Source organism: Tinamus guttatus, unplaced genomic scaffold (assembly GCF_059628265.1).
Source record: "Tinamus guttatus ecotype Peru unplaced genomic scaffold, ASM5962826v1 Tinamus_guttatus_pri_ptg000540l, whole genome shotgun sequence".
NCBI classification, from domain to species: Eukaryota; Metazoa; Chordata; class Aves; order Tinamiformes; family Tinamidae; genus Tinamus; species Tinamus guttatus.
The window spans coordinates 266736-292010 of NW_028289074.1; the positions used below are offsets into that span (position 1 = coordinate 266736).

The following is a 25275-nucleotide window of genomic DNA, read 5'->3' on the forward strand; positions in this document are numbered from 1 at the left end:
GGGCTTTTCAAGAGGACACTCTTGGGAAGCTTCTATGAAAGGGAAGGGAATATCCAGAGGCTAGGATTTTGTTTTGTATCTTTGACAAGGCAGAAAATGAATGGGACATTTTAGGTTTAGGTGCCTGAAGGAGAGTTGTGCAGTGCTGCTCTGAGGGATCAATAGGTCTGCAGGGACCCCAGAATATTCCTTCAACTGCCTTTTCACCCGTGGGCAGCAGCAATATCCCCTTTGCAGCTCTCCTCATTCTCGTTGTGCTTAGTCTCACTCTGCTCTCAAGGGGAAGGGCTCCAGGGCATTTCTGACCTCCTCTGCTGTCAGATTTCCAGAACAGCAGAGCTGCCTCTCTCCTGCCATGTGCCCATTTCCCATTGCAAGGCACAGGGGCTGAGAACCACTGCCCTGGGAGTCCACCCTGTCTGGGAGGTGCAACCTGGGGACGGTGCTGCTCTGTCTCTCTGTCCTCCCTTGGCAGCAGTCACAGTGTTTCTCCTCATTTCCCTGCCTCTCCTTTCTGCTCTTGTCCTGGCAGTCAGCTGGGGCTTCAGCTACAAATTCAGATACTCACCCTGAGGTCCTACCATGGAGGTGTCTGAAGAGGGGCAATGTGCCCAGGGTGCTGGGTAGCGTCATTGGAGGGGCTGCAAAGGGGTTGACTCTCCCTTTAGGAGACCCTGTGACTGTCAGGACACGTGACTGTCTCTGTTGTCCTGCTGGTGTTGTGAGGTGCCCTGCATAAGTGGACTCAGTGCACAGAGTGCTTGCCATGTCAGGAGCAGTGTCCTGTTCTCTCTACCAGATATCCGCCTTGAACTTAGAGGGAGAGCAGAGTTAAATGAGTGCTTTGAAACCAGTCTCCTATGATCTCAACAGAGTCCAGATTTGTCTGGAGGAACAAGGCAGATGGACTCAACAGCACTCCTCACTGTTCCCTAAGAAGCAGAGAGCCCATTTCCATCTCTAGTCTGCTTAATGTTCACATTATCAGAAATAGAGACATCTGTCTTTATCTGCATGCCAATAAAGACACGCAAAGAACCTGACGAGATATGATGGCAGAATCTAAAAATTTCCAAAATAAGAAATTCTAAAACAAATTGCTAAAACCCCCTGCTCCACCCCAAACTCCTTGGAAGTGTATGTGGGAATATTAAAAGACGCTTTATCTTAAATGTGGATGTTCTGTGACATCAAGTCCGAAAAGGAGCGATATCAAGAACCACTCCTTTATACACATTGACGTAGAGTAACTCAGACTCTGGCTCCTCCCAGAACACTCAGGTGGAGTGGAGACTGAGGAGCTGACTGAAGGTGACAGTGAGAAGAAGAAATTCCTGAGAGTTGGGATGGGGTCGAGAAGCATTTCTATGAAAAATGGAAAGTTTATTTCAGAGAAAATTCCTCTAACCTATTATTGCCTTTTCCTCCCTACACAGTTTTCCTGAGCCCAATAGAACAGATGTCCAACAGCAGCTCCCTCAACGAGTTCCTGCTCCTGCCATTCACAGACACGCGGGAGCTGCAGCTCTTGCACTTCTTGCTCTTCCTGGCCATCTACCTGGCTGCCCTCCTGGCCAACGGCCTCATCATCACAGCTGTAGCCTGCGACCACTGCCTCCACACCCCTATGTACTTCTTCCTCCTCAATCTGTCTGTCCTTGACCTAGGCTCTATCTCCATAACCATGCCCACATCCATGGCCAATTCCCTGAGGGACTCAAGAGTCATTTCCTATTTGGGGTGTGCTGCCCAGGTCTTTTTCTTCTTTTTTTTAGTAACAGCAGAGTATTTTCTCCTCACAGTCATGGCCTATGACCGCTTTGTGGCCATCTGCAAACCTCTGCACTACGGGACCCTCATGAGCTGCAGAGCTTGTGTCAAAATGGCAGCAGCTGCCTGGGCCAGTGGCTTTCTCCATGCTCTCCTGCACACTGGGAACACATTTTCCCTACCCCTCTGCCAAGGCAATGTGGTGGAGCAGTTCTTCTGTGAGAGCCCCCACATCCTCAAGCTCTCCTGCTCACACTCCTACCTCAGGGAAGCTGGGCTTCTCGTGGTTAGTGTCTGTTTAGGCTTTGGGTGTTTCATTTCATTGTGGTGTCCTACATGCAGATCTTCAGAGTTGTGCTGAGGATCCCGTCAGAGCAGGGCCGGCACAAAGCCTTTTCCACCTGCCTCCCACATCTGGCTGTGGTCTCCCTGTTTCTCAGCACAGCAGCATTTGCCTACCTGAAGCCCCCTTCCATCTCTTCCCCAGTTCTGGATCTGGTAGTGACTGTTCTGTATTCGGTTGTGCCTCCATCATTGAACCCCTTCATCTACAGCATGAAGAATAATGAGCTCAAGGAAGCCCTGAGGAAACTCATCCAGTGGGTCTAACCTCAACATCAATACCTCTACCCAGAAAATTTGCATCAAGGGTTACGTTGTGCCATTATTTATTCAAGTGGCGTGGCGACCTGGTTCAGGAACGGCACGGCGACCACCCCCAGGCCGCTCGAGCCATCAGCTCGCTGACACCAGTGTGGTGGACGGCAAATGGCGTTTATTGATGGGTAACAAGGTGTTATATAGCTAAGGTTTACAATGTCACATCTGTCTGCTTACATCATAAACTAAACGCTATTGGCTATTAGGGGCCCTGTCTTTCCGTACAGCACGATATCTTCCGGCTGCCGGACCCTAAGTATCTGCAACACCCTCCCTTGCCCCTAGGGGCTGGAATCTTAGGGCTACACACACACCTCTGCAATAGGCATGATTTCTGTGCTTGACCTCGCTTGGAAACACGACACAAAACTTAAACAATGATACAGGAATATATATTTAAACAATAACAATAAAAAACATTATAATAAACACTAACAAGAACAACAATGAAAACAATATCAATAACACTAACAACAATAATACCAACAATAAGAAATATTACTATAAAAGTCTCCAAAGAAAAATCCAAATAAGACGTTATGGCCGGAGTCCTTGTGCTCAGCACTTCCTGGCAGCAGCCAGGGTGAAGGGGAGCTTGTCCTGCAAGGGAAAAGGAGGCGTGAGCAGGGCCGAGGAGCAGCTCGGGGGCTCCCGTGGAGCAGAGGCTCTTTGGCGGCTGCGCGGGCTCTTTGGCAGCAGCGCTGCCGTCATTGGTGCCCTGGCAGAGGCTTGGCGTGGCCAGCGCAGCCCAGAGGCCGGCAGAGGGGCTGAGGCAGCAGGTGCCCAGGCCTTGGGCGCTCCTGCGCCCTGTGCAGCTCTGCCCCGGCGCCGCGGCCCGCCAGAGCGCCCGCACACCTGGGCCAGGCTCCCGCGCGGCTGCTCCCCAAAGGCAGCGCGGAGCAGCGCCAAGGGGCCGGGCACAGCCCCAGCTCTGCCCGTGCAGCCGGCAGCAGGGGCCATACCTGGGGGCTGCAGCCGGAGCTCTCCCACTCCATGGGCTCCTCCGTGCTGCAGCCGACCAGGCCATTGGTGCCCCCAGCCTGGAAGAGCACAGGAGACCTTGGTGGGGACGATGCATGGGGGAGAGGAAAGACGAGCACATGCAGGGGCTGCGGGGGCTCTACCAGGCTGCTGCCATAGCTCAGCCATTCCATGGGCTCTGGCGCGTTCTCTGCAGGCCCCCCATTCATGACAGCAGCCTGCAAGAGAAAGGGAGGTGTATGCAGGACAGGTCTCACATCTGAAGAACTCTGGCCCCAGGACCTCTCTTCCTGTATTGGAAAACAGGAAACCAGAAGGGGCCAGGCCTAGGCCCAGCTCCCCTCATGCGGCTGGAAGCAGCAGTAATACCTGTAGGGCACAGCTGGAGCTCTCCCACTCCATAGGCTCCTCTTTGTCCAAGCTAACCAGGCCTTGAATACCGGAAGTCTGGAAGAGAGCAGGAGAGCTTGTGGGGATGGTCACGGTGGCAGCGCTGGCTCTGTGCGCGGGGCCTCGTGTCCCCTGCGTGCGCGGGGCAGGTGGTGCACAGAGCCAGGGCGCCAGGCTCAGGCAGCAGCCCCCGAGGCCTTGGCCGCTCCTGGCCCTGGCGCAGCTCTGCCCCAGCACCCAGGCCTGCCAGAGCTCCCTGGCACCTCTGCCACCAGCCCTGCGGCTGCTCTCGTAGAGCCAAGCGCCAGCCGTCCCCACACAGCCTCTGCCTGCGCGCACAGTACCTGCACTGAGCTCTCCCAATCCATGTCCTCAACTTCACATTTATCCATTTTCTGTCAGTCTCCTGAGTCTGCAACAGAATGGAATTGTTTACATTTGCAGCCATGAGCGCCAAGTGTCGCGCGGTGGCTTTGGGGCCTCCCCTGGGAGGCAGCGCGCAGGCTGCCCTGCAGCCCCGCAGCTCCCCTGCATCTTGTGGGCACCACGGGTGGCCCCTGGTGCTGCGTGGCCCTGCTGCTCACCTGGCCTTGCTGCTGCGTGGCCAGCCCTGGGGCCACTGTGAGGCGCAGCCCTGGGAAGCATCCGTGTTCCCGTGGCGATAACTGCCCCTCTGGGATGTTCCACTGCTGCGTGGGGGGAGGAGGGCAGCGGCAGGGCCAGGGGGGCCGCTATGAGGAAGGGTCTGCGTGTGCTGGACTCCCCCTGGCACTGCTGAGCCTGGCGGCAGAGAGCAGTGCGTGGCCTTGGGCTTGCTGGGTGCCAAGGAGGGCTCCTCACGCAGCCCCATGGTGCTGCTGGCGCCTGCCTGCCCAGAGGCCAGGCTCCATTTGGGGCTCTTCTTCCATCCCTGCAAGCAGCCTTGAATGCCTTCATCTTTCTTCCCTGCTCCACTCCTGCCCTTACAGCCCTATTTCCTAAAGAAGATTTTGTTTTCCATGGTCGAGACGTGTTCCTTGATAGCGCAATGAGCACAAAGGGCAGTTGTGCCCTGGAGCCAGGTGTACATGTCCTCAGCAGAGCCCTTGTGAGTTGGTGGTGGCCTGGGAGCCCCTGGTGCTGCTTGGCTCATTCTCTTGTCCTGCCATGCACCTTGCAGGCGCCATGTGCTGTGGCTGAGAGCAGCCTTGGTGCGGCTCCTGCACTGCTGGCCCTGCCACGGCTTCCTAGGGCTGCAGAGGGCAGAGCAGGCACAAATGTGCCCTCAGCAGCAGCAGGGACCTGCAGCTGCTGCAGCTCTGCCCAGCACTGGGCTACAATGCTCACTTGCTAACGGAGATGAATTCCTTACACTCAGGTCTGAACGGTAAAGCCAGGAGCAGATGGAGCAGGAGATCCTCCTCACGCAGGGGAAAACCCTCCAAAAGCAAGCAGCGCAATCCCTGCCACCAAAGTGCTGGAGCCCAGAGGAGCATCTTGCTGCTGGCCAAGCTTGCTTGCTGGCATGCCACAAGGGGCTGCTGCTGGACAGAGAAACCTCCATCCTGGTCCCCAGATCTTGGCATCACTCATTCCAACGGAAATGCTCTTGGCATCTCTGACATCACAAGCTCAGAAACAAGAACCCTGCTTATCCAGTGTCACCTTCTTCTAAGTAAAGACCAAACTTCGTAAATATATTTTAAGTGACTGACTTTCCCAAGTATGGAAACCTGTGCTGTGCTTGCTGAAGCCAAGGCACCCTCTCCTTTGACTCTTTTGGTGCTGGGAATGGAATTGCATGCTGAGTGTTTGGGTCCAGTTTTATCCGGGGTGATGGGCCAGGGATTAGAGAGCAGAGGGGATTTACCCTCATCTCCCTCTGCCTCCGCCTTCCCCAAACACAATCTCAGAATACGGAATTGGGATCGTGTCAAACCCTGGTTGCTTTGATTCCAACGGCAGTTCAGCGGCACACAAAGAGTTAATTTATGGCATGAGAGTTTGGCCATGTGTGAAGAGGCCACTTGGCTTTTACCGGAGGATCTCTAAGCCGTGCGCCTGTTCCTGTGCTGCTCACGGCGGCATCAGGGAGGCCGGTGCGCAGGACAGGAGCTGCTCCCTGGGTCTTGGCAGCCCTGCGGCGCAGGGGACAGGGACACTGCACCCTGGGCACCTGTGCAGAGCAGGGGGGGTCTTTTCTCCCCTTTGGAAGCAGCTTGGGAAACAGCCAGATACAGGGGTGGAAAGCAGGTTTGGTTGAACTTCCCAGCAAGTGAATAAACTCCCAAGAGCTGAGTGCTTAGCTCTAGGTTAGGGGATCAAGTGCAGCGCGAGCAGGTACCAGGACACGTAGCCCCTCTTCCCCCGCACACCTCAGCCCCAGCCCAGCGCCCTCCTGCCAGCAGCCCGTGTGCTCACGGTGCGCTCCGCGAGCCGCCGTGCCGGCCTCTTGTGCGGCCTCCAGGGCCTCCGCTCCAAGGAGCCCTGTCTCTATTGAAGCCATGGATGAGAAGCCCTGTGTCCCTCTCCACGTGGACATCCATGGGAAGCTGTTGCTGTCCTTGGACAGCACAGGGACGTGCTGCCCTCACCAAGCAGAGTCCCCACAAGGGGCTGCAGCACCCACTCCCCACGGCCTCTGCAAGGGGCAGTGTGGAGCTGCTGGAGCAGCGCAGCAAGGTGTGTGGCCAAATGCACCCGTCTGCCAGCCAAGGCAGGCGCACTCGTGCAGCCTCTCTCTGCACGAGCTCCGGTGCATGGCCTGGTACCAGCTGCCGCCACCACGGCCAGGCCAAGCACAGGATGCAGCTGCCACTTGTTCCTTCCCACCCATTTCACTTGCAGGGTTTTGGTGACATTCTGGAAAAAAAATACTTTTTTGAGGAAATTGGGCTATAAGAGCAGGAGGGAAGCAGGAAATAAAGATCAAGACATTCGAGGCTGCTTGCAGCGGTGGAAGCAGAGCCCCAAGGGGAGCCCGGCCTCTGGGCAGGCAGCCGCCAGCAGCGCCATGGGGCTGCATGAGGAGCCCTCCTTGGCACCCAGCAAGCCCAAGGCCACGCACTGCTCTCTGCCGCCAGGCTCAGCAGTGCCAGGGGGAGTCCAGCACACGCAGACCCTTCCTCACGGCGACCCCCCTGGCCCCTGCTGCTGCCCTCCTCCCCCCACGCAGCAGTGGAACATCCCAGAGGGGCAGTTATCGCCACGGGAACACGGATGCTTCCCAGGGCTGCGCCTCACAGTGGCCCCAGTGCTGGCCACGCAGCAGCAAGGCCAGGTGAGCAGCAGGGCCGTGCAGCACCAGGGGCCACCCGTGGTGCCCATGAGATGCAGGGGAGCTGCGGGGCTCCAGGGCAGCCTGCGCGATGCCTCCCAGGGGAGGCCCCAAAGCCACCGCGCGACACTTGATGCTCACACCTCTCACATTGCCCTTTTCTCTCCTCCACTTGTCACTGGGCTCCCCACCTGGCAAAGGGGCTGCCGGGGGCAAGGAGGCTGCTGCAGGCATCTGCTCCGTGCCCCACCGCTCCCGCGCATGGAGATGCCAAGAGGTTCCTGGGACAGAGACTCCTGCTCTCAGGGCTGCAAATGACAATGGCTCCCTTTCTCTTGCAGTTCCTGGAGATTAACATAAAAATGGATGATTCAGGTGTCGAAGCGATGGATTGGGAGAGCTCTGTGCAGGTACTGTGCACGCAGGCAGAGGCTGCGCGGGGATGACTGGCGCTTGGCTCTGCGAGAGCAGCCACAGGGCTGGTGGCAAAGGTGCCAGGGACAGATCTGCGCCAGGACCAGGAGCGGCCAAGGCCTCAGCCAGGGGACACGATGCCCCATGCGCAGAGCCAGCGCTGGCATCATGAACGTCCCCACAAGCTCTCCTGCTCTCTTCCAGAGTCCCAGCACCCACTCCTCGATCAGTTGTACTAGCGCGGAGGAGCCAATGGAGTGGGAGAGCTCCTTCTGTGGCCTGCAGGTATTGCCCCTGCTGCACGGGGAGAGCTGGCGTTGTGGCTTTGTGGCTGGCCCCTTCCTGCTTTCCTGCTTCCTGCTGCATCAAGAGTGGTACTTGGGTTAGATCCTTCCAGCTTTTGACCTGCCCTGCAAACCCCTCCTTCTCTCTTGCAGACTGCAAATGCACATGGGGGACAGACCCTCGGCGCTCCTGAGCCAATGGAGTGGCTCAGCTATGGCAGCAGCCAGGTACAGACATGCAGCCCCTGGACGCTCTTATCCTTACTCTTCCCCATGCACTGTCCCCACCAAGGTCTCCTGCTCTCTTCCAGATGGTGGGGAGCAGTGGCCTGGTTGGCTGTAGCCAAGAGGAGCCCATGGACTGGGAGAGCTCCGGCTGCAGCCCCCAGGTATGGCCCATGCTGCCGGCTGCACGGGCAGAGCTGGGGCTGTGCCCGGCCCCTTGGCGCTGCTCCGCGCTGCCTTTGGGGAGCAGCCGCGCGGGAGCCTGGCCCAGGTGTGCGGGCGCTCTGGCGGGCCGCGGCGCCGGGGCAGAGCTGCACAGGGCGCAGGAGCGCCCAAGGCCTGGGCACCTGCTGCCTCAGCCCCTCTGCCGGCCACGCCAAGCCTCTGCCAGGGCACCAATGACGGCAGCGCTGCTGCCAAAGAGCCCGCGCAGCCGCCAAGGAGCCTCTGCTCCACAGGAGCCCCCGAGATGCTCCTCGGCCCTGCTCACGCCTCCTTTTCCCTTGCAGACCAAGCTCCCCTTCACCCTGGCTGCTGCCGGGAAGCGCTGGGCCCAGGGAGGCCAGCAATGACTTCTTATGTGGATTTTTCTTTGGAGACTTTTATAGTAATATTTGTTATTCTTGATATTGTTGATATTATTTTTGTTAGTGTTATTGATATTGTTTTTATTGTTGTTGTTGTTAGTGTTTATTATATTGTTGTTTTTATTGTTATTGTTTAAATATATATTCCTGTATCATTGCTTAAGTTTTATGTTGTGTTTCCAAGTGAGCTCAAGCACAAAAATCATCCCCATTGCAGATGTGTGTGTGTAGCCCTAAGATTCCAGCCCCTAGGGGCAAGGGAGGGCCAGCAAATTGTCCCTCTACGACTTCCCTTCACACGCGGCCCTGGGAATGCTACAATCCCTTTCCTATCTTTTTGCTTTTTCCTGTTCTTTTTCTTTTTTCTTCTTTTTCTCTTTTTTTCCTCTTCGCCATTTTTATTCCTTTTTGGTCTTTTTCTTCTCCCTCTTCTTCGCTTACTTTTTCTAATACTTTTTCTTTTTCCTTTTCTTTTCCTGTGTGTTTCTGTTTCTTTTTTAATCTCTTTGTTTCTCTTCTCCTTTTGCCTTCTTTTTATCTTATTTTCCTTTTCTTTTATTCCTTTTCCTCTCACTGTTTTTTTAATTTTTTTCCTTTTTCCTTTCTTTTCCTTTCCTTTTCCTTTTATTTACTCTCATACCTTGTTTTCCCCTCTTTATTTTATATTTATTTTGTTCAAGCTGTATCTGTGGGAGAAAACTGTGGCAGAGAAAAAGCAGGTAGGACATCATGGAGCCAAAGAGCATTCCCACAGGCAGCAGGGACCACAGCTCTGCTCCACACTCAGGTGCTCCCCTCCTAAATGCCTGCACTCAAGCAGTGCCAAGAGAGGACAAGCTCATCCTCAGGAGAGCAGGCATTGCCCTCTGGAAAGGAAGGGAGCCTCCAAGGCCAGGTCTACAAAGGAACAATGGTTCTTTTCCAGCAATGTGTATCCATTCCAATTCCAGGCTGTGGGATTTCTTGTTCCCTTACGCAGTTGGGAATGAGTGTATGGTGCCTGGCAAAACAGGACAAGCAAGGAAGAAGACAAGGAGGTTGTTGGCAGATGAGCTGGAAGGCAGCACTGCCAGGCCCAGCGGGAGTCACACGGCACACGAGTTGCAGCTGAGTGCGCCCAACAGCCTGGCTCATTGTGGCCAATGACCACCTGCAGGGACCAGCCCTCACGCACACGCTCGCCCCAGTCCTGCTTCACTGCTTTAGCCTTCTCTTCTGCTTCTCCTAAAGAAGACGCCCTGCTTCTGCTGCATGTCAGCATGGCTCTTGCTTCAGGAAACAGACCAAAAGCCCTGTGGCTAGTGGGGTCCCCCAGGTCCCCCAGGGGTCAGTCCTTGGTCCAGTCCTGTTCAATTTATTCATCAATGACCTGGATGAAGGCACAGAGTGCTCCCTCAGCAAGTTTGCTGATGATACCAAACTGGGAGGAGTAGCCGATACCCCAGAGGGCTGCGCTGCCATCCAGAGGGACCTGGACAGACTGGACAACTGGGCGGTGAAAAACCTCATGCAATTCAACAAGGCCAAGTGCAAGGTCCTGCACCTGGGGAGGAATAACCCCAGACACCAGTACAGGCTGGGGACCGAGCTTGTGGAGAGCAGCTCTGCGGAGAAAGACCTGGGTGTCATGGTGGACGACAAGTTGACCATGAGGCAGCAGTGTGCCCTCGTGGCCAAGAAGGCCAATGGGATCCTGGGCTGCATTAAGAAGAGCGTCTCCAGCAGGTCGAGGGAGGTGATCCTGCCCCTCTACTCAGCCCTGGTGAGGCCGCATTTGGAGTACTGTGTCCAGTTCTGGGCTCCACAGTACAAGAGGGATGTGGAGCTGCTGGAGAGAGTCCAGCGCAGGGCTACAAGGATGATCAGGGGCCTGGAACATCTGCCCTATGAGGAGAGGCTGAGGGAGCTGGGCCTGTTCAGCCTGGAGAAGAGAAGGCTGAGAGGGGATCTAATCAGTGTATATAAATACCTCAAGGGAGGGAGTGCAGACGACGGTGATGGTCTCTTTTCAGTGGTGGCCACTGATAGGACTAGAGGAAATGGCCGGAAACTGAAACATCAAAAATTCCATAGGAACTTAAGGAAAAATTTCTTAACAGTGAGGGTGACAGAGCACTGGAACAGGCTGCCCAGAGAGGTTGTGGAGTCTCCTTCTCTGGAGATCTTCAAAACCCGCTTGGATGCAGTCCTGCGCCACGTGCTTTAGGTGTCCCTGCGTATGCAGGGGGGTTGGACTAGATGATCTCTAGAGGTCCCTTCCAACCCTAAGCATTCTATGATTCTATGATTCTATGAAAAGGGCAGTCTCAGATCCTGAAGGAACCCAATGTCCCACGGTCCTGCTGTGCAGGCACTTCATGGGGCAGGGTGCACTTCAGGATGGGGAAAGGTCTCCCTAGCATGGACCCAGCAACAACCCTTGGTGTCTCAGCCCACCACAGCCCTCCTGCTTGGGCAGCCACCCCCAGCAACCTGCCCCTGCTGAGTCCTGTGAATGTCCAATGTTGGACGAGTGCTGGAAATGGCCAAAGTGAGAGACCAATCCGTGACAAATGCCCTGTGGCCTCTTCACAGTCAGGCCATGCAACCAAGGACACCCAGCTCCCCAAACGTCCTTTTCCTCTCCGGACCCTCTGCAGCCCAGCCCAGCCCCTCTCCAGCTCTCCCCACCTGCCCTGCCCTCTCCCAGCCCACCCAGCAGAGCAGACCAGGCTGGGGGTGGCCCCACAGCAGTGCCCCCCGCAGGGCACTCACCCCACAGCCCAAGCCCCACTGTGGGCACAGCAGCTCCAGGGGACAGGGCCATGTGTGTCAGGTGCCCCATCAGGCTCCAAGCTGGAACTGGCCCCAGTGGCATACGGACACAGAGGACAGGGACACTCTGTGCCTCTTGTTCCTGTGTCCCAGAGCTTCCCTACTCCAGGCTGCCTGCAGCCCCCATGCCAGCCCCTCTCTCCAGCACAGCACAAGGCTCCCTGCCCTGGGGCTCTGCTGGCACCTCCTGCTGCCAGGGACACAGCAGTCAGCCCCTAGCTGACATGCACAGAAACATATTTCTTTTCCCCATTTATTCCTCCTTCTAAGAGCACAACTGCTCCTTTTCCCCTTCCCAGGGATATCCCTGCTCCCTGGAAAACCCTTCCCCAGGTTAATTCCTTAGTTATGGTCTGCCTGGAAGGTCCTGGAGCCTCCCCGGTGCTCCCTGCAGGACCCCAAGATGCTGGTGCTGCTCTGCAGAGTGAGTGGGCTGTGGTGCTCTGGGGTCACAGGGTGACTCTGCAGTTGTTGTGCTCATGGTTGGACACAGACCCAGAAGGACAGGCATCATTGTACCTGAGAACACTGTATCAAGGGGCTTCTATCTGTGGATGATGCTCTGAGCAACCACAGGGCATATAAAATGGCTCAGGCTGTGTTCATGTGTCCCTAGATCCAGACCATGACTTCAGGTATAAGCTATCATGGGTGGCTCTTGAAGCTCCTCTCCCTGTGCCTGCAAGGTCCCCAGTGTGGTCATAGGCCACCATACGGGGGACAGTCCCAGGCAGATACTACTTGGCCATTCATCACTATCAGGAGCACCGAGCACTCACAAGTGAGAACTGAATCCAGTCCTTATTCCCTAACATATCCCCCCAGGAGATCATTGCCTTGGGCCCATGAAGAGCCCCAGAAAAGCAACAAGCATCTTTCAGGCTGAAAGTCCTGGAGCAAATTCTTGGCACCAGCTTTGGAAGAGCCCAATCCATAAGATGCAATGAAAACATACCCTTTAATTAGGGGAATGACAGCTCTGACACTATGATAGACACATTTAAAGAAGACCTCTGTGTCAGAAAGACACGGTTAACACCTCTGGATAAGTGGGATGAATTCAGAAACTTGTGCACAAACCTCATTATTAAAGCAAGAATGCCAAAATCACAGGAGTTGTCTGAGAGAAATTAGATATCACTTCAGTAGAAGGATCGGCAGTTTATTGCTGCTGAAATATTACCAATTGAATCATTTTTTTCAGTGCATCCCTGAGTTCCTTGTTCCTCATGCTGTAGATGAGAGGGTTCAGTGCTGGAGGCAGAACTGAGTACAGAACAGCCACAACCAGATCCAGAGCTGGGGTGGAAACGGAGGGAGGCTTCAGGTAGGCAAACATGCCTGTGCTGACAACCACACAGACCACGACCAGGTGCGGGAGGCACATGGAAAAGGCTTTGTGCCGGCCCTGCTCTGACGGGATCCTCAGCACAGCTCTGAAGATCTGCACGTAGGACACCAGAATGAAAACAAAACACCCAAAAGCTAAACAAAAACTAACCACAAGAAGCCCAACTTCCCTGAGGTAGGAGTGTGAGCAGGAGAGCTTGAGGATCTGGGGGATCTCACAGAAGAACTGCTCCACCACATTGCCTTGGCACAGTGATATGGAAAATGTGTTCCCAGTGTGCAGGAGAGCATGGAGGAAACCAGTCGCCCAGGCAGCTGCTGCCATTTTGACACAGGCTCTGCTGTCCATGAGGATCCCATAGCGCAGGGGTCTGCAGATGGCAACGTAGCGGTCGTAGGCCATGACTATGAGGAGAGAAAACTCAGCTGAAATGAAAAAGTTAAAAGTTAAGACCTGTGCAGCACATCCCCAGTAGGAAATGGCCCTGGTGTCACAGAAGGAATTGGCCATGGATATGGGGACAGTTGTAGAGATGGAGCCAAGGTCAAGGAGGGAGAGGTTGAGGAGGAAGAAGTACATGGGGGTGTGGAGGTGGTGATCGCAGGCTACGGCTGTGATGATGAGGCCGTTGGCCAGGAGGGCAGCCAGGTAGATGGCCAGGAAGAGCGAGAAGTGCAAGAGCTGCAGCTCCCGCGTGTCTGCGAATGGCAGGAGGAGGAACTCGTTGAGGGAGCTGCTGTTGGACATTTGTGCCTTTGCAGCATAGGGGCAATATCTGAGGAAGAAAAGACATGGACAAGTTAGAGGAAACTTCTCCGAGCAAAACTTTCCCATATCCGTGCCCAAACACACACTCATTGCCTCCCCCTGCATTTTAGGAGGACCTGCTGTAACGGGGGAGCTGAGCTCTTCTGGAGGGCAGCTTCCAGCCCAGACAGGCACCCAGGGAGATGGCAGGACGTCCTGAGGATGGGGTGCCCTGATGAGAGAGGTGGCTGATTCCAAGCTCCTACAACCACACTGCCCTGAGCCCCACAGCTTAGAGGGCACTTGGGCACCTCACAGTCCAGGACCCATCTGCATGGCAGGACCCACAGGGCCAGTGTCTGACCTGCATCAGAAACCCCCTGCCCACAGAGTCCAAGGGAAGGAGAAGGGCAGCGTGGGCAGGTGGGATCATGGAGTAACACCATGATATCTGTGCCGAGGGAGGCAGGGCCTGGCAGGGACAGGGGGGCACTCAGATGTGTCTCCCCTCCTGGACATGTGGCTGCTCTGGGACAACTCCTGCCCTGACCCCCATGGCCTGGAGTGCAGAGGGCTGTGCTGGTGGGAAGGGGCGCTGCAGGAGGCACTTTCCTCTCACCATGATTCCATTGTCTGGAGCCGTCCCTGCAGGAGCTGCTTCTCTGTCTCCACATCTCTGCCCTGTCCATGTTCCAGACCCCATCGCACCCGCTGGGTGCTCAGCTCTGCCCTGTAGACACCTACCAGGAGCAGGACCCTGCCCAGGGCACCTCCGTGTTTGCAGGTGCAAAAGAGCAGGTGAGACAAACCTTGCTGAGGCTGGGGAGGGGATGTTGGCTGTGTCTGCAGGCTGAGGGGTGGGCGAAGGCAGCCGTGACCCCTCTGAATGTGTGGCTGGGAGTCCCTGCTCTAAAGCACAAGCAGCTCCAAACAGGGGAAGCTGGGAGAGCCACCCTGACAAATCCAATCACCTGCTGAAGGCGCCAGGTTCAGAAGATCCCTCCAGGAACCGCAGCAGTGCAGCCCTGCAGCCAGAGACTTACCGTGTCAAGGGCTGGGGAGGTTTCTGCCTGCCGTGAGCTCAGCCGTCCTCCCATTCCCCACTGTCTTTCACTTATGAGCGACTCATCCCAGCCTGGTGCCTGCGGGCAGTGCCCTGAGTCTTGGTGCTCCTTTATGAGGAGCTGCTCCTGGGCAGAGCTGTCTCTCTGCAGCGCCTGCCAGGTTGCCATGGGCTCCCGCAGTCCCAGGAGCCAGGCCCAGCTCAGGAGCAGGACCCAGCTGCAGATGGGATATTTTCTGTCCCCTATGCAGCCTCCAGGTATTTCTGGGGCTCCAGGGCTGACAGTTCCTGCAAGGCAGCAAGGTCATCCTTGGCAAAGTTCCACTGATGTAAAGAGAGAGAGTCCATGGAATGAATCCAGCATGCAGCTGGCCTCATCAGAGGATGGTTGTCTAGGAGAGTGGACATGTCCTGCTGTTGAAGCCTCTGCTTCCATCCCATAAGAACTCAGAACACTTGCACAGGGGCGAGAAGGGAGTTAACACTCTCATGCGTCAGGAGGTGATTCAGAGCAGTTCAGCAGTTCAGCTAATGCCCATTGAGAAGCTCCAGGAGCGCAGGAGGATTCAGTTTGCTCTTGTGCACTCCACAAACTCAGAGGAGGATTCCCTTTGTCCAGCTGCTGGGGTGCACAAAACGGCTGCCTGTATGGGAGCTGGTTTTCTGAGCTCCCACTGCAGTCACTGGGAGAAGTGAATCAGCTGTGCACACACACTCGCCCCTTTGGACTTTTTCCAAGGGGGAGGCAGTCCACGTTGGACAGAGCTGGTCCAAGACAGGTGCAAATGTCCACTTGTTCTGACAGAGCAATGAGGAGATCCATGTCCATTGCAAAGACCTTGCATGATTCTGTGCAGACACTTGATTTCATGCAAGGAAAACAGGTCTACTCGGCCGTGTCCGATGCCTGAGGTGCCCAGCAAAACCAGCACATTTGTAGCATATTTAAGAGGGAACCAACAGGAAATTTGGGCCCTTCAAATTAGTTGGCCACCACTTAGGACACCTGGGTTTCATATACTCCCCCAAAGTTGAGTGCCACCACTGCCTTCAGGAAAAGTCCCCCTTGGAGGCAGATAACAGCTCCCCTCCTCTGGTTAGCCATGCTACTACTAATGCAGCCCCACAGGCATCTGGCATTATTCACATGACCCTGCACCACTGCCTCATATGGCATCCCTCGTAGCACCAAGGCCCTTCCCCTCAGCCCTGTCCTCAGTTCCTCAAGTTTCTATCTGTCCTGACAGACAAGGTTATATTCTTCCCCACACTGTGGTACTGCCAGGAGCTTTACTTGGTAGTGGGAGGCAGTACGAATAGCCAAAACAACCCAAAAATTCCCCAGGTTAGAGAATTTCAGACTGGACATAAAGATGAAGAAATGACACCTGAAGGCTGGTGCTGTGGTGCAACAGGACACCCAGGAGGAGCCAAGGATCATCCCATGGCTTTGTGAAGGAAGAGCCAGTGGGGATGCAGAGACAACAGTGAAGGGAAGGAGATCCCGTGTGAGAGCAAAGTGGGGAAGCAGGGTGGGTGTCTACAGGCTGCATGGACACAGCTGCAGGCATGAGACAGCATAGGACAGGCTCTGCTGGAGACAGACAAAGGCACTGCCAAGGCTCAAAGACACCAGAGCAGGTCAGCATCTTCTGGGCTATGGCTGTTTTCCCTCCCACCAAGGCCTGTCAGGAGACACTGGGCCTCAGTGTCCCTCTTGCTGACACCCCGAAAGGTGTCATATCATTGTCCTGCACTGAGCACTGCACACCCCCACCCACACACTGTCCCCAAGAGGACCTGGAAAACATGTGGGAGAAAGGATCTCCTTTCCCAGAAGCGCAGGGGCCAAGCTTGGACATTTCGACTGATAAAACACCTCAAGGGTTAATGTGGCATCAGAGCCACCTGCACGTTTCCTCTGCCTACCCGTTATCAGTGATGACAATGTTCTGCTCTAATCAGTCCCTGGAGACACTTTATTGCTAACAACTATCAGTGGGACCCATTAAAACTCAACAAAATGTTGGGGGTTGATCTTGACTCTGAATTCTCCTCTCAGTGACTGAGGTTCATGGATTCAGCACCAAATACACCACGGAGTTTATTAAAATGCAAAAAGCTCTCACAAACCATGTCCCTCCCTGCAATTTTTGTCTAGGCTTGCATGACTAATTGGAGAGGTTTGGGGACTGTAGCTGAAAGGTGGAGACATCAATAATATACAAGTATTTCTCATTTTACAGGTTTTTATTGTTACTATTAACATCTAGCTTTCAGAGTAATCGACAGCAATATTCTGGAATTGGAATCAATCCAGAATGACTCCCAATGAAGTGTGGACATCTAGGAGAACCAGTGTCCCAGACCTCAAGCACTGTATGGACACTCTTCCTCACCTCTCCCCAACCCTACTGTTTCTTTCATCAGTCACCTGGGACTTCTATCACTCTTGTTAGAAGCTTCTCTGTTCTGCTGAAATCAGCAACTGAAAGTTAGAGCTCATCTGCTGCAACTCCCAACTGCTTTCCTTAGAGAACTAGCTGCAAACAAACACAGGGTTTTTCTTAATTCTGAAGAAACAGAAAGAAAGCATGGAATAATTTCATAAATAATAATTGTGCTCTTTGAGTGTAGGCTAAGTCCAACATGTCGACAATGAGGTTCCCTTTCTACAAGGAACAGCCTTCCTGAAAGACAGAGCAAGCTTTAAACCCCTGAAGTGCAAACCAGCAGCTGGGTCCTGGAGTGAACAAAGAGTAACATGGGGAGCCACAATCCTGCGGTCCTACATTGGCCAACTCGTGGTCTGTAAAGATGGTGTTAGAAATTGTCAGTTTAAACAGAACATGTGGGAATGGGAGAGCCATACAGCTCCTGGGGGTCCTGGGTCATGATGTGGACCATGCTGCTTTTGGAGATCCCAGACCTGCCTGCGTTTCTCTACAAAAGTAGGGAAAAGCCCCTGATGCAAGACTCTAGAGAAGAGACCCCTGGGTCCAGAATGGACCTTCCTGTGCCAAAGACAGGATGCTACAGGTTGAATAGGCAACCAAAAGAAAGGAAGAAGGGCGTGATTTGCTTTTCAGTGTCTGGAATGCCACATATCTGAAAACTTCCAAGAGGGATGCAGTCTCCCTTCTTTAATATTTGCTCCAGGACTGTGCAAACACTATGGAAAGAGGATGTTGGTTGTTGGAAGCTTCAGCAGTAGGGGAGCGGGGAGATGGTCATCTCACCGACTTGTGAACAAGTCAAAATTCAGCTCCTGAGGCACGGCAGTGCCTTACAGGCTCCATACAGGAGCCTGGACCGCAGCGCTGCAGTGTGTGGGCCTGTCCTGAGACACCCACAGTCAAAAGTAAGGGAAGGGCAGGGTGCCAGGGCTCAGAGCCATCCATCACCCTGAGAGGCCTGATTCTTGTGAGGAGACATCTCCCTGTCTGCAAGTGTCTGCATATCCACAAAGTGCAGAAATGGCTCTGACTGCTTTGTTTAACTACCAGTTTGTATGAGGGATCACAATGGATTAGGGTCTGCGATGGGAAGATGTAATGAGGGTCCAGCTTCAACAGAAAGCCTTAAAAGGAGTGAGAAGATAACTGACTCCATCAGAGTGACTCAAATCCCAAAGACTCAGGTAATCATCAAGACGATCAGAAACTGCAAGCCTGAACATCAGCTGACAGAAACCATGAAACTGTGAGAACCCCTGGGTGGCACCAGGATGCTCCAAGGAGAGAACAGGGAAACCAACAGTCCTCCCTCTGCTCTCCCAGCAGGACCCTGGGGTGGCAGGCTGGGCTCTGGAGCAGAGCACTGCAGCACGCCACTACCTGCACACCTATACAGAGGGTCCTCAGCCTACACCTGCCTCTGCATTAAGGACACACTGGGATAAGCACCACACTTCTGGCGCCATCCTTGTTTTTCCCAGCGCACAAGGCCCAGGTCTGGCCTCAGGCAAGCAGTGGCCGTGCTCTGGAACTGCCTGGTGGGGAACACCAGCATCTCGCTTGACTTTTTGAAGGGCAGGCAAATCAAGAGACATGGACTCTTCAATTCTCTTCCCACACTCCAGACACATCACAGCACGCCCAGCAGCCCCTGAGGGTTCCCTGGCAGCAGCTTCCCTGCAAGTTATTGCCACTGTCTCTAATCCCTCCATCACTATGTCCACCAGTCTCCTGGCCACATCTTCCGTATCGATGGCCTTGGTCCTGCACCTGGCAGAAGCTCTGCAAGGCTTTTCTGGAGCAGGCAGCTTCTTTTTCCCTGTAGACCCTGGTGTTTTACATGCAGGAGCCTCCAGGCCTCCACGTGCCTGGCTGGCTGCCCTGGCAGTGCGCGGTGGTTTGGGAGGCAGATGTGGCACCTCCGCTCTTAGCCCAGCCCTGTTGGGCAGGGTCTCCCTGAGCCTCACAGGAGTCGTCTTGAGAAGGGCAGCGGTCAGGCAGGGCCTTTGCCGGCCTCACTGCTCAGCTCTGTACCTTTGCGATGGCCTGATCAGCATCTTCAAAGCCCTGGGGGTCAGACAGCAAAGGCCGCCTGTCCTTTTGTGGGGACGAAGTCGGGGTCCACCTGCATTGCCTCGCTGCGTGCGGCTCCCGCTTGCCCACCTGCAGGGAGAAGGAGGCACATGATGGAGAGGGTTGTGTTGCTACAAGCAGCCCCTGCGGCACGGGAAGCCCCAGCCCCATGTCAAAGGGAAGCTCATGGTCGAGCACAGCCCAGCTACACGTGGTCCAAAGAGGATCTCTGAGTCTCCGCACAGGGCTCCCAGGATCCATATGGGCCTTGGAGCATCCCAGTCATGCTTTATGTTCGAGAAAATCCCCACAGCCAGCAAGAAGCAGCCCCTGGACGGAGAAGGTCACACCTGGCTGGCTTGCCCCACCATGCTTTTGCTCTCCATGCAGCTCCCATCCCTGCTGTCAGCCTCCCCCTCCAGCCCCAGCACTCACCTTCCTTGTGCGCTTGCGCCTGGCAGGACGCCCACTGCTGGGCTGGGAGCAGGCGTTCGCCTGCCTCTCCTTCTCCATCTCCAGGGCACTCGCTGCACCTGGGGACTTGCTGTTCTGGGGACCAACGCGAGCTGCTCCTTCTGCTGGAGCTGCTCTCCTCAGAGTGCGAACCTGAGAGTGGTGCTCTGGCCCAACACAGCCTTGGTTGCCATGGGCACTGCCCCATCACAATGGCCTCGGGGACATGATGCCACCCCCATCACAAAGCCCTGGCCGTTGCCATAGGGACTCCCACGGGGTATATCCTGGTGGTGGCCAAGGGCACCCACATCTCATCTCAGTGCCTTAGTGGTCAGCAAGGGGAGGCCTTTTGGGTCCCTGTGCCATAGTTTGGCCATCCTCACGGATTTTTATTTGGGAGAGCATAGCCAGTGGGGCCACATGCGTGTTCTACCGCTCTTTTTGGCACAGTGGACACCATGCCTCTATACTGGATCCCATTTGGGCTCTCCAGTTCTGCAAGGAAACAAACAAACGGGAGGGAGTTCAGCACAGGGACAACAAGTTGGTCAGGAGCTGGAGCACAGGGCAGGTAAGGAGACCTGGAAGAGGGATGTTTGTTCAGCCTAGACCAGAGAAGGCCAGGAGAGATCTTCATGCTGTGCACAAATACTTTGTGGAGGGCACAGAGCAGCAGGATTTTCTTGGAAGGCCACATTAATTGCATGGGAGGCAGCAGGGAAAAGATGGACAATGGAAAATCTGCAGCGTATGAAGGATTCACAGACTTTGGTGTTGTGAAACCAAAGACCTTAACTTAAATGCAACTTATCGAGCTCCTGACCCCAGAGACAGCCCCCATCCTGCCTGGCAGCACGTGGAGCCCAGAAACCCAACAAACCAATGAACAAGATGATCATGCACTGGTCATGCACGAGGCCGTCCAAGGATCTTCTTGATCATGCGCTGGCCATGGGGCTGCAGCTCCCGCCTTTCCTGCTCAGCCCCCCACCTGCCCACAAGACATTCTTTGCTACTGACCTTAGGCTGACCTCCACATCTCCCCCTTCCTTATTTAGTTTTAATTTGAGCGGTCATCACTTGATTGATTGATCAATCAATTAACCATTGTACACATGATAACAGACAAAGTAGACAATTAACAGCAAGCAAAATACAATTAACTCAATAATCAAAAACTTTACAATTTGTGTTTTCCAAAGCCCAAACTGTCTTAACCAAGAAAACACTCCTATTAAACATGTTTGAAAGGGATTGTCTGGTGTTGACATGGCTAACATTACCCATACATTTCTTGGCTGTTTGACCCAGTCTGGGACAAAGGCTGCACAGCTGCTGAGGAAAGCCAGGGTCGTACACATCGCAAAGGGACCCATCTTAGTTTCCCATCTGTCAAAACACAAGCATAACTCCTTCCCCAAGTTACTAAGTCTTTTGGACCTTCCCACTTCCCTGTAACTAGACCTTTTATGGTAACTTGGGATCTTGGCTGTAAATTTTCTGACCGTTGGCCAAAGTGTTGAGTAACTCACCTGCTCATCTGCTCACCTGCTATGTTACGATTTAAAAAATTAAATACATATAAAGCTTTATCCAATCTTTCTTGGGGGCCATCTCTCTGAGCTCCCCCTCTCTGTTTAATTAACATATTTTTTACGCTCTGGTGCGAGTGTTCAATAACTGCCTGCCCAGTAGGAGAATGAGGAATATCGAAGATATGTTGAACGCCCCATTGCTTAAGGAAGTCCTGGGTTTGCATAGCACCATACGCAGGCCTGTTGTCTGTTTTTATCATTTTTGGAACACCCATGACTGCAAAACATCTTAACCAGTGCTTACACACATCCCGACTTTTCTTCCCAGTATGTGACCATGCATGAGTAATAAAGCAGGGATTGGCTCAGCGATTTAACAAAGTCCATAAATTTCACAATTGGGCCATCAGCAAAGGATTGGCAACCTCTCAAAGCGTAACTCCCTCCAAGCGCTTCAACAGGCCTTCGACATTTAAGGAATCTGTTCCAACATTAAGATTTAGAGCTGTGAATTTTTAAAAAGCCATGGTTTCAGCTACCAGTCCACCAGCTGTGTGGAGCCTGGTACTTGAACCTCAGTTTGCCGCTCTGCATCCGCTGACGTTTTCCAGGCAATGGCAGCCTTTTTAGTTTGTCCTGATCCATCTGTGAAGACAGTCATACCTGAAAGGGGAGTATGCTGCCAAAGACACCTTGCTAATAAGGGAATGTTAGGAAGTTCTGACCATAACCTATGCAGGGGATAGTGAATGTTCATCTGTCCTGCAAAGTCTGCTAAAGCCACCTGCATGGGTAAATGTTCTGCTAATAACCATTGCAAATTTTCCTTGGTTGCAGGAAGATAAATGAATCTTGGATCGCTGCTGTTTAATATTCTTAAGTGCATTCTTGCTTTCTGAATTAACTGTGCATATTCTTCTGTTGCGGTGATAATTTCTTTTTGACTGTCCATGAGGTAAAAAGATCCACTCCAGCACTCGAAGTGGATCTGTCAATGACCCATACAGCACGTGAATAAGCGAGCTGGAGCTGGCTTGCCTCCGCCTCCCGGCCTTTGGGGCAGTTTTTCTTGAGATGGCCATTCTCTCCACATTGAAAACACTTTCCCTGCCTCTCCCTTTTAAGGCGGGATTTGGTTTTTCTCAGTGAAATGCACCGCCGACGCGCACATGACCGGCATAGCTGTTAATATTTCTAAGTTCCCCCGCTGAACCTCCTCTCTGCTAAACATTTCCAGTGATTCGACCCTTGATCCCCTTTTGTAACCTCGTTATGTGGGTCTGGGGCTGTAAATCATGTTCCTTCTCCGGGTCCCTGGGGCCTGGGTCGAACGGATGGTTGCACAGAGGATCAGCTGCCCCAGCGTACAGTGGTGCTGACGGTGCTGCTGCACGTAGCTGATTGCTTTTGTCCCCCTGAAGATCCCAGGCCGTTTTTAAGGCGACCATGACCTGCCACCCGGTGCTCACATGTTTTACTACGGCTGTATCACCATCCGCCATCGCCTCCTTAAGGCGCTTTCCGAGTTCTTCCTACACCTCTCGCTGGAGTGTGCCTTCCTTCGGGAAAGTAGGTACCTTCTCCCGAATCCACTCAAGTAGAGTGACTAAATCCTTCCTGGAAACCTGCCGGTTCTCTTCATGCACCACGTGCTGCAGCGCGTCCAGGCTGCGTTTCTGCCCTTGAGACATTCCGCCTCCCGTGGTTCCCAGGCCGCTGTCCTCTAATTAGGCGATGGGTGCACACCGGAGTTCTTCCTGCTCTGTTCCTGGTTCGGCTGGGCTACACTGCCGGGTTTGGGCTTTGTGAGCTTCCCCTGTGTTTGTGCCCCAGCTTTGGATGCCATTTGCAGTGTCTGAAGCAACCATGGTCTTCGGTGTTGTGAAACCAAAGACCTTTATTTAAACACAATTTATAGAGCTTCTGACCCCGGAGACAGCCCCCGCCCTGCCTGGCAGCATGTTAAGCCCCAAACCCAACCAACCCATCAACCAGATGATCACGCGCTGATCACACGTGAGGCTGTCCAGCGAGTTCCTTGATCATGTGCTGGCCAGGTGGCTGCAGCTCCTGCCTCTCCTGCTCAGCCCCCCATCTGCCGAGGGGACATTCTTTGCTACTGACCTTAGGTTGACCTCCACAGGAGGTGACTTGTGTCTGGGGCCAGGGCACTGCTCTTCCCTAGACCCTCTCCTGGGAAAGCACTGCAGGAGCAAGCACACCCTGGAGAACAACCTTGCCCATGTCCCTGGGACCAATGACAGGGTCCCTTCTGTGTGAGAACATGACATGCCAGCAGCAGGACCATGGCTACCCTTCGTTCCCTGACGTCCTTTCTGCCTGAGTAGCTGATAGACCCAAACTTGTGACTCTGAGGACACTTACTGCTCTGGATGGGTCAGAGGGGGCTCTTAGCTCCCACAGGCTGTTGTGATGTCACCTCAGTGTCCAGTGGTGACCAGGCAGAAAATGCCCATGGTTTGGATGTTGGTTGTGTTGGCGTTTATGCCTCAGGACCTGGCAGACCAGCAGGAAGCACATGGCCTGAATGTTGTTAGTGAGGTCACTGCTGTGCCAGTCCCTGATAGGCCAGCAGCAGGGACATGGCCTGGATATTAATAGTGAGGTCACTGTTGAGCCTGATCCTGATAGGCCAAAAGCATGGATATGGCTCTGATGGTGACAGTGCGGTCACATCCTTCACTGTAGACCTGATGCTATCAGGAAGCTCTGGGTTGCTGAGGTTTCTTGTGATGTCACCTCTGTCCCTGCTGCTGATAGGCCAGAGCCAGCTGAAGGTTCCAGGGCGCATTGTGAGGTCACTGCTGCCCCGTGCGGGATTGGCCAGCAGCAGAACCAGCCCCAGCCAAGGGCCTGTGAGGTTCCCTGAGTGTGAGCAGCTGATCAGAGGACAGGGCTGTGACATGGACTGTGAGGACGCGTCTGTCTGTGCAGAGGACAGGCCGGAAATGCGCTGGCCGTGCAGGGCTGTCCCCAGAGCGAGTACTGGAGATGGAGAAGGAGCAGCAGGCGAACGGCTGCTCCTCATCCATGGATGGGATCCATGGAGCGGCCGAGTGCATGAGGGAAGTGAGTGGGGGGACTGCAGGGAGAAGAGGGAGTGCCCATTGGGCACTGTCTCCTGTACCTGACGCTGGTTCAGGAAGAACAAGGAGCCACTGAAGATGTCCATGGGTCTTGACAGCCTTCGGTGCAGCCACCCAGAGGTCCTCATTAGCCCATTGCCTGTTCACACCATGTGGTGGGATGAAGAAAAGTTCAGGGGAGGAGAGCTAAAAGGGTCTGAGAGTGCAGGGCCTGGAGCAGAGACGGGGAAGGGCTGGGGTGCCTCCCATTTATGCATCACCCTGGATGTAGATGGGATGGGCTTTCCCTACAGCCAGTGCTGGAATGTCTTTGTTTGGGTACAGGATGGAAACGCAGGATGCTCTGGGGCACTTGCCCAGCAATCACTCCAAGGGACATGGTTTTCCTGTAGGTGACCTGCTGTATCTGCTAGAGACATGAGGTTGTGCTGGACACCCCAGGCATCAGACAAGGCCCTGCCAGCACTTTTCTGTGACATCAAATCAAGACTCTGCATTGAATTACAAGAGCTGTTGGTTAATCCTGCAATCTTCCCATACCTCAGCTTCATGGGGAGTGTCACTGTTGTCGTAGTTGGCATCTGGGGTCATTTCAGATGGCCAAGATGGCCAATTCCCCAACTCGTGCTCTAGGATGATGCAGGTCTCCTAGTAGCTCCATCAGAGCAAGCAGGCACTGACACATGCCTTGCACCTCCTCAGTCTCTTCTGCTGTCACCAGGTGTTTCTGTGGGAACTGCTGACTCTCACCCTGCATCTCCAGTGATTGTGGTGGAGCTTTGACAAGGAGCTCGTGGGCAGATCTCTGTGCTCTGCTCACTTCAGTTTTGGCAAGGGCAATCCCACCATTTCTGTATTTGTGGAGTTTACAGGAGGGATCTGAATACGACTTCCGACTCACATCTAAGCAGGTACAGCCCAGATTGATATTTCTGAATCAGCACCTAAACCCTGTGTCAATGTCCTCCCCACTTGTTCACTCCTCAGTCTCCTGTCTAGTTAAGGGCTGTGAAATGAGGCTTCCAGAGTGGGATATTTCCAACTTTCATAGATAGTCATCCTTTGATGCAATAAATTGCCATGTTGGAATAATCTCTCTCCAATCA

General features: G+C 54.1%; 1 pseudogene; it reads left to right on the top strand.

Annotated features, from left to right (window-relative positions):
- The first annotated feature begins 1459 nt into the window (after positions 1-1459).
- LOC148592684 (olfactory receptor 14J1-like) lies at positions 1460-2379 on the top strand (annotated as a pseudogene).
- The last annotated feature ends 22896 nt before the right edge of the window (positions 2380-25275 follow it).